The 17,968-nt window shown below is 41.0% G+C and overlaps 1 long non-coding RNA gene across 4 annotated transcripts in view; it reads left to right on the top strand.

Moving 5' to 3' along the window:
• Positions 1-17,968, top strand: part of LOC140612674 (uncharacterized) — a 73,986-nt gene that overhangs the window by 26,403 nt on the left and 29,615 nt on the right. For all 4 annotated transcript variants that reach the window (XR_012013847.1, XR_012013823.1, XR_012013837.1 and 1 more), the window contains exon 4: positions 4,483-4,619. This is a non-coding gene — a long non-coding RNA (uncharacterized lncRNA). The remainder of the gene's footprint in view (positions 1-4,482; positions 4,620-17,968) is intronic.

Raw genomic sequence — 17,968 nt, 5'->3', positions numbered from 1 at the left:
GTATTGATCCGAGATGGGGTCTGACATGCTTTATTTCCAGCAAGCTCCTGGGGAATACTGATGCAGCGTGTTCCAGTTTAAAGCACTGAGCTTATGTCCTGGAACATGTTAAATACTTAGTAAACATTGACTATCAGTATTGTGACTTCCAGAAGCTTCTCTGCTTTGAATAGCAATTTGAAATACTTTCAGATTTTTGAAGTACACATGGATGGACATGAAGTGGAATCTCTATCTGTCAAAACCAGGAGATGATTATGTGATCTAACTGTTCTTAATTACTTTGTGTAGATGAAAAAGTGGGGAGAGTATCTTTTCTTCTTTTTAATGGGCTGCTTCTGTCTGCCTGAACTCAGAGATTTTTCTTCATGTGCTTCCACTTTGATTCTACTTGAAATAAATGACCTCCCTTCTCTTTCTTACCCTTTCAAATCCTAACCTGATCTCAAAGTCTAGCTCCTTCAGAAGAAATGTAGCTCTCAGCACATGCATATTTTACCATACAACATTGCATCACGTGACTCTAAAATAATACCACGTTTCAAGTAGAACCGCCAGCACCGATATACTTGATGATGAATGTTGTCCTTCAATGCCATTTTAAGAAACTCTGGGTTCATGATGCTGCTTCCATTGCTTGAAATAGTTTTTGAACTTGTTCTTAGGAATTGCCTCTGGATTAGTCACAGTGCACTAGGCTATTGTTGCATGACCAAAATATTTCAGGATCTCATTAGCTTAATGTTATAATAAAAGTGTATTTCTCTCTCATTGTATTCTAATGTTGGTCAGGGAGCTCTCAGGGAGGCTCTGCTCCAAATAATGATTCAGGAATTCCTGCTCTTTCCATTGTTGAGCCTGCCATCTTGGAATGCTTGGATATGAGCTGAGAAAACATGGAAATTGCTCAGGGGGCCTATGGTCAGGACTGGAAGAGGCTTCCATATGCCATTGGCCAAAATTCAATCAAGTGACCCCAAAGCTAACTTTGAACAAGATCCAACAAATCTATATGTCCAGCTGGAGGAAATAGTATTGGTGAGCAACAGTCAGTTTCTGCCATATAGAGTCATGGGGCAAGATGTTAAGAAGATCAACTGCCCTGTGGTAAAGAGCTTTCAGCCAGTGTCTGAGGCAAAGTTGTGAGCAATGGTTAGTTATAGGTGTGCAGGGATGCTGACTCCTACAGCTCTCAGGGTGGCTGGACAGAGATTATGGCAGCTGGGAGGACTCCCCGGATCACCCACACTGGACGTAAACAGCCTCATCCATTTTATGCCAGTGTGCCACTTTATGTTACAGAAAACAAAGGGAAGCCCTACTATGTGGTCACATCTAGTTTTTTTTTTCATATCTAGTTATTGACTAAAAGTCATATTATCTGACTTGAACACTATTCTTGGCTCTTCTTCAAAATCAAATTTGCCTCCCAGATATCACCCTCACTATAGAAATTCAAACTAGAGTGCTTTTATACTCTAAAGCAATTCTAAAAGAAGTTTCAAAAATATTTTAATTGTTAATGGCATTTCCAGGTTAGATGTTACAGGTCATTAGAGGGATACTTTGAAAGGGATAGGCTTCATTTTTATGTTTGAAATAGTGTGCTTGTTAGAAGAGAAGTATCACCTGGCATAATACTCTCTCAGTCCTTCTATGCTGTCTCAATGGCACGGTATCATCCTTTTTTATGGTTGCATAATATTTCTCTCTGTGTATGTATACACATCTTGAAATGTGTTGTACACCTGAAACTAATATAACATTGTATGTCAACTGTACTCAAATAAATATAAAATAGTTATATTTTATAATGACTCAAAATAAATATAAAAAAGTAAAAACACCAGTATGATCCTATTATGCAGGTTAACTCTAACCTGCCTAGAATAATTATCTTTCTCTTCCTTCTCCTTTTCTTTTCTCCTTCTCTTTCTCTCTCTCCTTTTTCTTCCTTATTTCAAATATTTTAGAAGCTAGATATACTTCACTCTTTGTGTATGTCCTCCCCCCTGCCACACACACATAGTAAGTAGCTTGCTGGCTAGTCCCCTGATACATGCCCAGAAAAAAAGTTACTGGTTGATTAATTTGCTCTGTAGACATGTTGATTACAAAAAATAGATTTAAGCTGGTGCAGGAGATCTTTCAAAATGCACTATTTAAAAAATTTCCTCCTAGAGATAAAAATTTAATACCAGAATCATTTATTTAGAAGGCTTTCAATCCTCCTTAATAGTCACAACCATATGTTAAAATGCACCTTTCACTTTATGCATTACCTTTCTTTCTCAACTGTTTCAAGCACATAAAAAATCCAGAGATTATTAAAAATATTTATACCACTGACCTTAAATTATTAAGCATTACAGATCTTATTGAAACTGTGTATCCTTATTAGAATGCTATTATCTCTCCCTTTACAGAAGGAGCTACTATCCTCAATTTGGTATTTATTATTCATATACCTATATTGTTTTTTAGTTCTTATGAACATATACAGAAGCACTTTTAAAAACATTTTGCAGGTCTGAAAATTTTATAAATGACATTATATTATTCATATATATTTGACAATTGCTTGCTTTTTTCTTTTTTGCCTAACATTGTGTTCTGAGGTATGTGTTGTCATGTGCAGCTCTAATCCATTTGCTTTAACTGCTGTATGGCATTCAGTACCATGAGAAAATATATTCATTTATTCCGTTGTGTTAGTATACTTCTAGTTGTTTCCACATTTTTGCCTTTACAAGGAGAGCTTCAATAAAGTCCTTGTAAATGTCTCCTTGGGTACTTCTGCTAAAGCATTTCCAGGACAAAGGCACAGGAGCGAGATTGGTAGCTTTCTAAGGTGTAGCACTTAACTTTACAGAGTCATGCCCAATTGTCCTCCAGGGGCACGATTCTGTAAAATTGTTCTGGGCTGGTTTTTATCCCCTGCCAACAGTAAAGAAGAGTCCCTACTGCTTCTTCACTTGGTATCATCATGCTGAAGCTGGTTATTGTAAAATACTTTTTCCTTTAAAAATTTTTTTATTGAGGTGTAATTCACATGTAACATTTTATCAGTTTCAGGTGTATGACATCATGATATGATATTTGTATATGTTGAGAAACAATTATCAAAATAAGTCTAGTTTATATCTGTCACCATAGTTACAAATTTTTTTTCTTGTGATGAGGACTCTTAAGATCAAGAGCTACTTTAAAATATGCAGCACAATATTATTAATCATAATCATCTTGTTGTACAGTACATCCCCATGACTAATTTATTTTATAACTGTAAATTTGTACATTTGACTTTTTTTAACCCATTTCACTCACCCCCACCCCCACCTCTGGCAACTACCGTACTGGTCTGTTCTGTGCCTCTGAGTTTGTTTTAGATTCCACATAGAAGTGGAATCATATGATGTTTGCCTTTGTTGACATATTTCACTTAGCCTTCAAGGTCCATCCATAGTTTTGCAAATGGCAAGATTTCATTTGTTTTTATGGCTGAATAATACTCTACTGTGTTTTCTTTACCCTTTCATCTACTGATGGGCACTCAGGTTGGTCCCATATCTTGCAATCTATAATTAATGATGAAGTGAATCTGGGAAGAGAGATATCTTTTCAGGTTAGTGTTTTCCTTCTCTTTGGATAAATACCTGGAAGTAGAATTGCTGGATCATATGGTAATTCTATTTTTATAACTATTTATACTATCTTACTTGTCAATTTGCATTTCACCGTTAAGTGCTGAGGCTGGGGACTTTGTCATACATCTAACAGCTATCAGTGTTTTTTCCTTTGGGAAGTGTATGTTCGTATATTTTGTCCACCTTTTCATTTGGGTTATCTTTTGTTTTCTTCATTTATAGGAGTATTTTATGTATTTCAATACAAATCTTTTGTCAGTTCATGAAAATATCTTCCCCCAATTGGCATCTGGTCTTTTTACTTTATTTATGCTATCTTTTCCTGCACAGATAAATGTTTCCATTTTAATGTAATCAAATGTATCAGAATCTTACTTTATAGCTTTGGCACAGGTGGCTTTGCTTAATATGTTCTTTCCTGTACTAAGATCATAAAGAAATTCTTTTGTATTTTCTTCAAAATTCTTAAATTTTGCTATATACCTTTACTATTTAATATTTAATCAATCTGGAAATAATTTAACTTTATGTGTACTATAAAGAAGAGGTCTGGGGCAGGGGCAGGGATCTTCCATAGAGCCAATTATTGTTGGCCATTTGTCGAATAGCTCAGGCATTTCCCACTGATCGGTAAACCCACCACTGTCATTTATCACATTCCCAAATCTGAACTCTAGCCTGTCCCACTAATCCATCCATGTGTCACAGCACACCGCCTTAACTGTCCTACTTTTATAGCAGTCTTGATACGTGGTATAGGGACTCCCCCATATGATTGTTCTCTCTCAGAATTGTCTAAGCTATTCTTAGTCCATTTCTTTTACATAAATTTCAGAATCAGCCTGTCAAGTTCAACAAGGAGCCCGGCCGAGGTTGTAATTTGAATTGCATTAGAAGAGACTAGTTTGAAGAGGACTGACAGTGTTACATGACTGAGTCTTCCTCTCCTTGGACGTGGCTTCTTCTTTCTCTGTAAGTATTTTCAAATGCCTTTTTATGAAATTTTACATATTTTTTTGATATATAAAATCTTTTGGTAGTTTTGATACTAAGCACCTTATATTTTTTATTACTACTGTTTAGTTAATGACAGCTTCTGTTTAAATCCTCATGGTGCTATGAGTTAGGTATTTTCTTTTTTTTTAATATTTTATTTATTTATTCATGAGAGACACACAGAGAAAGAGAGAGAGGCAAAGACACAGGCAGAGGGAGAAGCAGGCTCCATGCAGGGAGCCCGACATGGGACTCGAAACCGGGTCTCCAGGATCAGGCCCTGGGCTGAAGGTGGCGATAAACCGCTGAGCCACCAGGGCTGCCCCGAGTTAAGTATTTTCATCAAATTTCATAACCAAGCAAATCAAGGCTCAGCAAGAATAAGTAACTTACTATATGTTCTTGGTAGTAAGTGATCAGAGATGGGGTACCAAGTCAGAGCTTCTAACTCCAAATCCAGTGCTCTTAACCTCCACTTTATATTCTGTCTTGTGATAGGTGACTTCAATGACAGCATTTTTTTTTAAGGGCAACAACATTAGGATCTTTACAGTCACAGAATAGAAATAATGAGAATAAGCACTTATTTCATCAAAAGCAGAGCTTTTAAAACTTTAATGTCTATACAAATAGCCTAGCGATCCTGCTATCCAGTTGGTCTAAAGGAGAGCCTGAGATTTTGCTTTCCCATGAACTCTTGCATTTAGCTATTCACAAATAGCTTTCAAATGAAGGCTTTCTGTTTTTCATAATTGCACATCCTTAGTTACATTTAATGCTAGGCATCTTTTATTTTTATTATTCGTGCTCATGTTATCTACCTTTCTGTTTAAGTCCTCATAGTACTAAGAGTTAGGTGGTATTTTATCACTAAGGACACGAGGTTTAGGAAGATGAAGTAACTCACCAAATGCCATAGGCAGCAAATGATAGGTGAGGCCAATACTGCTGGTCCGAGGAACTCACTTTGAGAACCACTGCTCTAGAGTCTCCTCTAGGGAGTGACTTTTTAATTAACAATGATTAAAGGTGAGAACTCCACCAGATGGCAGCACAAGCTCATCATTTTGCGTTGAGGGACTTCCCACTTCCCCCTGAAGTATCTGACATTGGCAGATGCCCGACTTGACTTGTTAGGTTGTCTCAGGGAAATGAATCCGGTTCCCCTCACTCCTGAGGCTCTATGACATACAACCCGCGGTAGCACTTCAGTGTTGACAATGAGTTTTCATCAAGAGCATCCAGCTGGGACAGGGTATCATGCCCACAAGCTTCTCCCAAAAAAGCCTATTTCAAGAGGCTTGTAAATGAGAATGAAAAATTGTTTTCCATCGGTTGCTTTTTCATCACCGTGAGTTCAATTTGGGCACTTAACCAAGAATGGGAGGCATGGTTTGAAACGTCTGGCAGAATATGAGAGGAGGAAATGATTCATTTGCTGGGGGGGGAAGGGCAGACCATGCAGGCAGAGAAACCTGAATTGGAGTCCAAAGATTCCGGGAAAATCCGAGCAGTGTGCTCAAGGACCATTAGCCTCCTGTCAGACCATCAGCTACAGGCCCCGCCTGCACTGGGGGGCCTCAGCCCATCCTGTTACTCAGTTCTTTTTTTCTTCTGAGCCCAAAAATAAAAAAATAATAATAATAATAACCATAAATAGGAATCCATCACTCCTAATGTTGCCAGTGCAAGCTTGGCGAGGTGAAAACCAATTAGAAAGGATCACAGATTCTTGATTTTTTAGTTTTAAAAAGACCTCAGAAGGGATGTCTGGGTAGCTCAGTCTGTTAAGCATCTGCCTTTGGCTCAGGTCATGGTTTTGGGATCCCAGGATTAAGCCCCACATTGGGCTCCCTCCTCAACTAGAAATCTGCTTCTCCCTCTGTTCTTCACCTTGCTTATGCTCTCTCTCTCTCTTACTCGCTCTCTCTCTCAAGTAAATAAATAAAATCTTTGATAAAAATTTAAAAATTTAGAAACCTCACCAGCATAAGCCTGTGCACCGGGAAGGCTGGAGCAGCGGCCTGTGGCGTACTGGGAGAGGCTGAAGTACTTAGGGTCCTTCTGCAGTCCCTGGGAAGGCCCCACCTTCTCCTCTCTCCTTATTCTGCAATCGCCATCTCTCCTATTGATGTAGGCAGTGTAGACACACACTACACAGGCTTTCAGATGCCTCACCAGCAGGGCAGATGGGTGTTGTGGAAAATGAAACAGACAGAAAAGGGTGGTTCGAGGCAGTGCCAGGCCGACCCTCAGGCCAATGGAAGCTTGTCTTGCTGCACTATTCAGGGCTCCAGGCAGGCGGAGCAGGGAGCCGGGGAGGGCTGGCCAGAGGACCATGGTCATGGGGAGACCAGCAGATTGTCAGTGACCCTATTATGTAAGGGTTACTGCTTCCAGAATTTACTGGGGAAGAGAAGGACAGGGAACACAGTCCATGCCACTGAGGCCAGGGAAATGGAAGCTGAGAGAGGCCAGGCTACTTCCCCAGAGTCCTATGTCTACAAAGCATGGATCTGGGCTACAAACCCAAGACTAGGGTCCAAGGTCTGCTGTGCAGGCCTGCAGACATGGGACTCCAATACTCATTAGATGTTTCCTGAATCAATGTATTTATGAGAGAAGTTGTACTTTGCAAAAAACAAAGAAGCAAACATGTAAAAGAAAACACCAGAAACAAGAAATTGATCATCTACAGATAGGTTAATGGCAAAGAGAGTAAGAAAGCCTTGGGCAAAAGTGTTGGGCAATTGGCTTTGGGCCACAGAGACCCCATGGCTCTTTCCTCTGGGTCTGAGGACTCTAGTTCTGTCCCAACAGGGCACAGTGCCCAGATGACTGGAGCCTTCAGCTGCACTTCCTTGCTGCTGCCTTGACCACACCTTTCTTTATGGCTCTCTGCCTTCTTCCCTTGATGCATGAGGCCATAGCCTACCTGATTCATAGGCTGAAGCCCTGTGATAAGTTGCTACTGGGAATCATTTCATAGAACAGACGCCTTTTATAAAAAGTAAAAAATTCTTCCAAATTAATTCTTCAATGCTTCTCAGCTATTGGTCACAGACTCCCCTGAGGATGTGGTAAAAGCTGCAGACCCTCTACCTTATAAAAGTGTGTGCATTGCACACACACACACTAGGGCACACAATTTCATGGAGTTCATTTATCCCTGAATCCTATCCAGAAACCCCAAGCTGGGAACTCTTACCCTAGATGGCCATTATCTGGGTTTGTTTACACTGAGATACACAAAATCCCATTGGTGCCATTTCGTAAGGGGTAAGCTAAGATAGAAAGGGAGAGAACTCAGGAATGATTCATCTTAAATTTGTACCTTTTGCATATTTATGTAGACAATGCTTTTAAAACTCTGGAAAAAAGTATTTTAAAAGGCAAAATATGGGCAGCCCTGGTGGTGCAGCGGTTTAGCACCACCTGCAGCTGGGAGTATGATCCTGAAGACCCGGGAGTCCCACGTCGGGCTTCCTGCATGGAGCCTGCTTCTCCCTCTGCCTGTGTCTCTGCCTCTCTCTCTCTCTCTCTCTCTCTCCTCCTGAATAAATAAATAAATAAATCTTTAAAATATAAAAAAATAAAAAGGCAAAATATAAAGATATTATAATAAAGTGGTTACATCTGGTGAACAAGGAGGGCAAAGGATTTGGAGAACATTTCAGCACAGTGGGACGTGCAGTAGGCCAAGCTCTGTTCCCTGCACAGCCCTGGGCTCTCTCGGAGTGTTAGCTGATAGGTGTATGGAGTTGGGGATCCTATCCTGGTATGGGAAGACTGCACAGAGGAGACTTTAGTTCTATTACATAGTCCTACTAGGTCCACTCCAGGGCCTACTTCTAGAAAGGAGAGCACATTCCCAGGCCAGAGGTCAAATTTGAGCATTTTAGGATACTAGAGCAGCCCTTGAGGAAATCTGAGCTGTGTGCTTTGTTGGGGCTCACAGATGGTATAACAGAGCTTTGCAGTCAGACAGGCCAGACTCACCAACCATCCCTACCTGCCTGGCACTCTCCTGAAAGTCTTGCATCTCAGGAAACCCCTCAGTCCTGGGAAAACCAGAACAGTTGATCACGTTATCGGAGTTTCAGATTAGTGACCGTGGGTGGGATGCTTAATCTCTCTGAGCCTCAGTTTTGCACATCTGCAAAATAAGGCAAGTAACCCATGGTTGAGGGGTTCATGATGACGCTGGAGCAATGCAGGTAATTGCCCAATATTTGGAGGCAGGTATAAGCAGAATGGCAGTCTCTTCTTGCTGCTGCTCTTGTTGCCTGGAAGGCCAGGCTTTCAGGGCTACTCAGGGCTACTCAGATGCAGGCACTTCCCTCCTCCGTGGCCCCTAGGGTCTCCAGACAAGTTACAAGGCCCCAGATCGAGTCAGGAGGACAGCACAGGATGAAAACATGACAGACACAAAGCAGTTTCAACCCCCTTTCTAAGACCTCGTCTCTCCCTCCCACAGATTCTTTCTCTTCATACTCCCACAAGCACCTCAAGCTCCCTGTCTTCCCCCTGGGGACAGGAGTTGCTACCAGTCATCCATACTTTAAATGATTGAAAAGAAACTCCTAAAACTGTTACCATTTTAATTTGTCTCATAAAAAAAATGGTTTTGTCTCCTGTTAGAGGAAATTCATACACCAGGGAGCTTGACCCTTTAATGGCTCTATCAGTTAGGCTAGATTCAGCTGCTTCTATGCAAAAGCACAAAATTAGAGTAGTTTGAGCAAGATGGAAGTTGTTTCTTTCTCACATAAAAAGTCTGGGATGGCAGTTTCAGAGCTGTCCTGGGCCGCGGCATCCTCACTCTTCTCCTCCTTCCACCCAAGTGCTGCCTTCCAGGCTGAGGGTCGCTTCCTGGTCCCAGAAGGCGGTTGGAGTGCCAGTCATTACGGGTCATCTAAGGGCAGAAAAAGGAGGAAAGGGAAAAGGGGAGAAAAGATACCTACTGGGTGAGTCAGTTCCATTTAAGCGGGTTTCCAAAAAGGCCCAAGCAACACCTCATTGGCCAGAGCTTAATCCCACGGTCACTACTAGTTACAAAAGATTTTGGGGAATAGACACTTCTCCGGGTGCACTGCAGCCTCCCATAAAGAGAGGCCCAGATACTAAGGAAGGAAAGGAGAATGCACCTAGAAGTTGCACCAAATGGGGAGGCCACACTGGTAAAAGCTTTTGTCCTTGTTCTCCCTGATGGGGAGGCGACCAGAGTCATGGTAGCAGCAAGTCCCTCTGTCCCCCAGTTCTGGTGACCAGACCAAATCTAGGTGCCCCTCAGTGACCAATAAAAGAAAGAATGAAAGGAATTATACTAATAGTGGGGGGAGGGATGTGCTCAATTACTAGTCGTGAGGTCAGATTTCCAAGGGATCTTCTATCTGAGGATTTTAAAAACCACAGTCAACTTTTCACCAATCTGTGGGTTTAAGGTTTGTTGTATTCTCTTAGGATTCCATTTATAGCTTCCTGGTTGTTCCTCATTTGTGTTATGAAACTAAATTCCGAAAGCAGCCAGGATCTCTTAAGAACAAAGGCTATTTCTTTTCCAGTATGTATTGATCATGACTCACATAAGAAATACGTAATGCCCGATGAACATTCAGCTCATGACTTAGAATTGGTAATACAGCAGTAGCTGATTGTTGAGGGAAAAATTAATCTTCTGGGACAATTTCCAGCCTGTCAGAGGAGGAGTAAATCATTTCGGCTTAGTTGCTACTTGCAAACCGGAGCTAGGATTTCTCAGCTAACATTACTAAGGACATCAGATGGTTACAATGCACATAGTATTGAACCTGATGCCCAGTATGGGCTCCTGATTCTTTTTCTGTGGACACATGATTCTCTCCCACATTCAGGCTTAATCTCAGAAGTACAGGCAATAAACTAAATCACTCTTTCAGCTAAAAAGAGCAAGGAGAAGAAAGGGCTAGAGTTGGCTGCACAAATATGACAGCTATGACCCATGATGGAGCACACTGGAGATGTGAGTCTGACTGACCAGAAGGAGAGTAAGAAACCTGAAGTGCCCTGAAGAACACCAATCGATTCAGGGAAAACATTGAAAACAAAGGAAACTGGGGGGTATATTCATTTTAAACTGAAAAATGAGAAGGGATGGGCCCTTTTCTCAAGAGTGAAAAGCAAAATTTGAGATGTACACGCAGCTGCCATGGGCAGACTCATCATGGAACCTTCTAGAAGGAGATGACACACTGCCAGCAGCGACCACAGCAGCTAGAGTACGTTAACCCTGATGGAGAAAGAGCACTTAGTGCCAACTGCTTTCGGATTTCAAAGCAGTCAGTCACGTCCAACTGTGTCTCTCGGTGAAAGCCCCATTACATGAGGAATGTAAATCAGTTTTCCTCCACAAATAGATTGTATCTCTGGTATTTCATAAATTGGGTCAGACCCAATGTACCTCAATAATTTTTGTAACCTGATCCTCTTCCTCTGTGATTGTGTCTTAGCGACAGACAGTTTGCAGGATCTTAAACACAGTAATAACATTTGTTTTCATTAGTCTCAAAACAAGCAGTGAAGGGAATATTAAAGTTAACGGACACTGCTGAGTTCACGGGACAGCTTGTGGGGTCGAGCATGGGACCCTTGAGTTAATCCTCTCACAACTCAATAATGATAATAGCCACTGTCAAGGGGAGTGTCCCCTGTGACTCAGGCACTTTACAATAGCTTTACATACTTATTCTCATTTAATTCTCCCAACAACACTCTAAGGGAGTATTTACATCCCCATTTTTTAGAACAGGAAAGTACAACTCAAGGTCTTATTGATACCAAGTGGTAGTGTACTTATTCAAATCTGGGTCTGTCTGAATCCAGATCCATGCTATCTTCTACATTTGGTTGCCTTATGAAGACTCAAATTCCTTTCTCCTCTGACATCATTTTAGCATACCTTCTTGGAAAAAAAGGAAAGAAATGTTAGGGCTTTTTTTTTTTTTTTAAGATCACAATAATTTTGTTATTTTTTTAAATGAAATGTAAGCCAGAGCTTTCTGCACATTTTTCTAGGTTATCATTAGGCCTATCTTTTATCCACATCCTGTCCTGGGGCTCCCCACGAGTGTTTATAGGTATTCCTGATTCAAAGGAAGAGTATTCTGATACTCACCCTGCATGTGGGCTTTCTAGGCACACCTTTCTTTGGGAAAGAGGCAACTATTCTTAGACGGTAGAGCATTTCAACCCACCGACTAAGCATATGGCATCGAATGAGTTTAGAAGAGTGGGAAAATAGAGTGTGATTCCGATCTTATAAGCAAACATGCACGTGTCTAGTTTGTTTCATAATATATGCATGTAATGATCTGGAAAAAAACTATACCAGAATTATAGCAATAGAACACTGGATGGTAAAATCCCAAATGATTTTTCTTTTTTCTTTTTGGTGTTTTCAAAATGACCTAAATAAATGGATATTGCTATTACTAAAAAAGTAATAGTTGTTTGTTTTTTTTTTAAGATTTTATTTATTAGAGAGAGAAAGAGAGAGATAGCATGAGCAGGGGAGGGGCAGAGGAAAGGGAGAGAATCTCTGGCAGACATCCCCAACTCAGGGCTGGATGCCACAATACCCACCCCCGCAAGACCAGACCTGAGCCAAAACCAAGGGTCAGACTCTTAAGGGACTGAGCCACCCCGGCACACCCCTCCTCAAAATGATAGTGTTAATGGGTGCACGACTTCTCAAATTGTGCAATAAGTGGTTGGAGGCACAGCTGTATAGCATAAGGCCTCTTAATATTGCACCCATCTGTTGTTTATCAATGTCATTAATAACAAAAAATCTCTGATATCTCTTTGCCACGTTTTCATTAGCTGGAAAAAGATCAGCTAGTCTCAAAAACTGATAAAGCCGAAAGACTCTCCATGGACTTACTATGAACCAGCATCATTTAATAAGCAAATATGCTCATCCCTTTGTATGGCTTTATGTTTGCATTCCCTCTGCACAAGGATTGTTTCTGGAGATAAGAAATCATGGCATCATTTTGGTTACCTATTTCCATGGCAACTCATGGATTCAGGGAAGAGATTTGTTGTGGGGACTTGTCTTTCTACGTTAGGTCAGTTCCCTGTGAGACTGCCGCATCTGTTGTAAATATCTGAAGCAGAAGTGAGATTCGGTTTTGGTTCTCAGAACTCAGATTAATACCTGTAATTCTGTGAGCAGCACTAAGGAGTAGCAGTACTCTGGAAACATCTCATTTTTCACAACAATTCTCTCTTTAAAGATCACAAAAGAAAATTCTTTTTAGGGTTACTAGTTAGTGTAGAGTGCAATAATGATGGTTTTTCCTGTTAAGTCTCTACAGGCATGCTGACTCACTTGCACTCACTTGCACACACAAGCACACACACACACACACACACTCACAAAGTAGAATATGAATTTTCTTGTAATCTTTACTCAAATGAAATATCGTCCATGAATTCTCAAAATTTTGTCCGGTATTCTCTCTTTGTAATGTTTTCCTGGTAAATCCTTAAAAATGGCAACAAAATTGTGTAGAAAGCTAGAAGTCAGAATTCTGATGATCTTTTTACCACGATCTCTGTGATCTTGGGCAATTGCCCTAATTTAGAGACTTAACAGCTAGGAAAGCTTGGGACGGTTTAGTAACTGTGCTAATTTCTCACCACTATAATCATCTAAGCTAATAAAAGGAAGGAAAAGTAGTTTGTGAAAAGAGTGAAAAAACTGAAAAGAAAAAATTAGGATTATCTCTATCCCTCCCTCCAGTATAACCTCTGTTCCTCTTCCCTCTGTAAGTGCAGGGCCATAGAAGGAAAGAAAGAATGAAAGAGGTCACTTTCTTTTTGGCCAAGCACACGTATGAATGTTCAGGTTATTGTTTACTTTAGGTTCAAGCAATGTATTCCCACAAAAAAAAAAAAAAATCCATGAGGTTGTGGGAGGTAGAAGATGGCTTATTTAATGTCCATTAAATTTGTACCCACCAAGTCCTCCCAGACATTCAGGGATGTAGTTTTGAATTTTCAGAATAAAGAATATCTCTCTCTATTCTTTTTCACTCACCCTCATAGTTTTTATAAAAAGAAAAAGAATTTATTAAAGGATACCAGAAGGCTCATAGACTTACTAAGATGGCAAATCTCTGAAGAACAATATGTACTCACATTGTAAGTGTTTCTCTGGGACTACAAAGCCCTGGGGAGAACAAGAGACAGAAATTAGGTTCTGCTGGCTAAGCAGATTGGTCCCTGTTTGTAATCTGGGAAATTCAGGAAAAGAAACACACTTAGCAGCCTTGGCCTTAAGGAGTCACTCTTACCTGTAGGTGGGCCCAGAAGAAGCAACTGAACCAACCAAATCTCATCTGCTCTTTGACTTTATATTAAAACCAGGCCCTTAGGGTAAGCTGATTATGTATTTTTTTTCTAGGGCCTTCAGATGTTACTAAACTGTCCCAAGCTTTCCTAGCTGTTAAGTCTCTAAACCAGGATTCTAGCCCAGAGTCTACGGCCTTGATGGCACAAGTATGGTTTGGGGACAAGCAGTGTCAGCATCACCGGACCTTCTTATTTCACATGTCCTAGCGCACGCTTCTCAACACATAAGATGAACGTAATACCTGCTTCATTTCCTTCAGAGGTTGGTTGTGAAAGTCTGTGACAAAGTTTTTACTGCTCTGCTCTGCAGAAGAATGAGAAAATTCAAGATAGTACAGGGAGTTTTCCAAAAAAAGTCCATTTTAGGCTATTTAAAGGACTTTTTTTGTGTGTGTGTGAAATGACCTTGCTCCTTTGCTAAGATCATGTTCTTCCTTTCATCAGTGGTGATGATATGGTATTTGGTAAGTTTTTGTCTCTCAGATATCAATTATTTGACAAAACACAAAGTTGGACAATCTAGTTGTTGTTGTTGTTGTTGTTGTTGTTGTTCTTCTTCTTCTTCTTCTTCTTCTTCTTCTTCTTCTTCTTCTTCTTCTTCTTCTTCATTTTACTAGTCTGGAAAACCCTAAAATTTGCAATCTACCATGAAAATGTTTGGAGAGCTACAAAACTGAAAAAAAAATTGTAGTGTTACTGTTTTCTCAATTAAACACAGAATATTCCTTTTTTTTAAAACACAGAAGGTTCTTGAGGAAACTTCTGAAGGGAATGTGTTCAGTGCCCAGAAATATAAATGTCCTATCTTCTGGTTCATGTGGCCTACTGGAAGGAAGAGGAGAGGCAGAGAGGCTCCCAGCTAGGTGATCTGCCCCTTTATGCCACTAGGAGGCATTGGGACCCTCTTCAAGTCCCAGACCTCAGGCACCAGGCTTGCCTGGTGGTAAAGGAAACCCTGAAGGTGGGACTTACTTACCCATTAGCCATACTTTTATTTTCATTTCACTGGACATGTGGCTTACCTTACAAGCTGAAGAGGAAAGATTAGTTGCTGTGTCGATTGCCATCGGAGGTTCTGTTGTAGGAGCAGAAGCCCAGTTGAAAGTGGAAATAAGGTTACCTTTTCTTGCAAATTGAATGTAAATTAAAAATTAAAAAATATAAAAAGGTTACCTTCTACAAACATTTAGAAAGGAAATAAATCCTTTTGTTTTTTTAAAGGATCTTTATTCTGGGATCATGACCTGAGCCGAAGGCAGATGCTTAACTGACTGAGCCCCCCAGGTGCCCGGAAATAAATCCTTTTAAGCATTGTTGGGGGTTTTTTTTTAATGTTTTTTATAAAGATTTTATTTATTTATTCATGAGAGACAGAGAGAGAGAGGCAGAGACACAGGCAGAGGGAGAAGCAGGCTCCCTGCGGGGAGCCAGATGCAGGACTCGATCCCAGGACCCCGGGATCGTGACCTGAGCCCAAGGCTGACCTGACGCCCAACCGCTGAGCCACCCAGGCCCCCCAGCATTGTTGACTTTTTAAAGCATCCTTTCAAAATCACCATTTCAGTGCACAAAAACTTTTCCCTACTTAATTATCTTTTTATCCTTTACTACGAAAAGGCCCTATCTGTAATAGTACGCGCTAAATAGTTTTGGCAGTTTACCTTAACTTGTTTTTTAAGACGCTCTATAAAAGAGGAAGTTAATAAATTGCTTTAGCAGGTCAAACAGTGTCCCATGGCTAAAATGTTTGAAACTCAGAGAGTGTCACCCAATATCTTGCTGCCCAGAGGAAATATCCTCAAAGATGGCAAGAATCAATTTAATCTCTATAAATACATAGCATTAATACTGTGTATATAAGCCGAATATGGTTTCTATTTCTGTTTGATAAATATAGCCGAGAGCACATGAAACATTAAAAATGGAAGGAAATACGGAAATCATACACCCAGCCTCTCTGTAGGAGATTGGGTGATGTTGTGCAAAGTGTGCAGGTTTGCGGTGCCTGCATGGTGGCTCAGTCAACTGAGCATCTGACTCTCGCTTTTGGCTCAGGTCATGAGCTCAAGGTCATGAATTTGAATCCCACATTGCACTCTGTGCTAAGCCTTAAGCCTCCTTAAGATTCTCTCTCTCCCTCTGCCCCTCACCTCTGCCAGAGCTTGAGCTCTCTGTCCCTCCCCCTCCAAAAAAATGTGTATAGGTTTAGAGTCAGGCAGACAGATCTACCCCAGGCTTGCCTCTGCCATTTGCCAGCTGTAAAGCCTTAGGCTGTCATTCATCACTCACTACTCTGCTTCCTTATCTGTAGAGGGAGGATAATAATATTCTGAGATAAAATAAGTCACAGACCCGGGAAGTGAAGTGGCTTTCTCCAAGCTGCCCAATTAGTTTAACCTTCAGAGCCCAGGTTAGAAAGCAAGTAGGGGTCCTGTTTCCTGCACATTTAGAACATAAGCAATTAACGAAGACCTCATCACTGAAGGAAGCTGTCATAAGATAACACAACTGCCTTTCATGACCTGGCCCTTCTCAGCCCTAGAATGGCCAGTATATCATTTATAATAGAGCACCATGACCTAGGAATAAAGTCTAATGGCAGTTGTATAAGATTTCCACCTTGAAAACTAGAAGACAAGACTGAGAAGAAAACAAAGGAGATCTAATGTAGGGAGAAGCCGTTTTCCTTGTATCAATATCATTTCTTCCATAATTGATCTATAGATTCAGGGCAATCCCTATCATAACCCCAGCAGACTTTTTTTGGTAGACATTGGCAAGTGGATTCTAAATTTGATATAAGAAATTAAAAGACCTAAAGTCACAATCTTGAAGGAAAAAAAAAGTTTTGGTGAACTTGAATTCTGTACTGCGTATCTCTCCCCTGAAGGACACAGAGGAATTTAGCATTTATAACAAATAATGCCTTGCCCCTCGGCATAAGAGACGGGCAAGTGTCTTTGAGTCCTCGAAATCAGTGACCTATCTTTGAAAGCCAGTTCCTCCTCACTGAATGACATATAACATGGAAAAATCAACTCCAGAGCCTGATACTGGGCTTCGGGGAAGTTCATTTCCCCCTTCCTTTTTTATTTCTCTTTCCTTGAATATAGTAACATTAAAGGTAGAATTAAACAGCTTCCAGCCAAATGGAGAAGCATTATTCTGTCTTTGAGAATAATGTCCAGCCAAATGTCTTCGACATTGGTTTTGAAAGTCTAAATGATTTGAAAAATCAAAAACCACAAATTTGTATTTCAAAAACCAAACCAAGGTGAAACGGGTGGAGAAATGTAATCTTTGGCCTGACAACCTCTTATCAAGAGTTAAGATCAAGTAGTCCTGCTGCTTCCTACTTATTGTTTCATGAGGAAGGAAAATGATAATATTTCTTATGGGCTAAGATATGAGGGAAAACTAGCCTTTGGGCAATGTCTGCAGTGAAGGGAAGCAAGGAAAGGAAGAAGCCCTGTTCCACAGGACCACCAACGTTAAGGGGGCTCATGTGGTGGGAGCTATGGCCCCTCCAGGCCAGGGCCCGCTCCCCGCTGCAGAGAGTGGTCAACAGGAGCCTCCAGCTGTCAGCTCCACTCAGGAACCTCAGCTGCAGAGAATCGCTTTACCTGGGCAGCCTTGTACGTGGCCACTGAATGGCAGGAAGGGGTTGTAAGAAAGGCCCCACCATTTAGCAGGATATGTGACAACGCTGCCTGACATTTCTCTTCCAAGAACGCCCCCTGGCTTGGCCAAGGCTTTGCCAAGCTTCCACTGCAGGCCAGTTTCTCCCACTGCTCAAGCCTTCTTCTGTCCACAAGCGCTACTCCTTATAAATATCCCACACCACACACAATGCCTCAGCATCTCCTTCAGAGAATCAAGCCTATAACTAAAAGCATCACACCTTCCTCAGAAGTGCGTGCTGACCCTTT

Source organism: Canis lupus, chromosome 2, assembly GCF_048164855.1.
Source record: "Canis lupus baileyi chromosome 2, mCanLup2.hap1, whole genome shotgun sequence".
In the NCBI taxonomy this organism is placed as follows: domain Eukaryota; kingdom Metazoa; phylum Chordata; class Mammalia; order Carnivora; family Canidae; genus Canis; species Canis lupus.
Note: the sequence above shows the minus strand (reverse complement) of the source record. Positions and strands in the feature narration are given on the sequence as shown.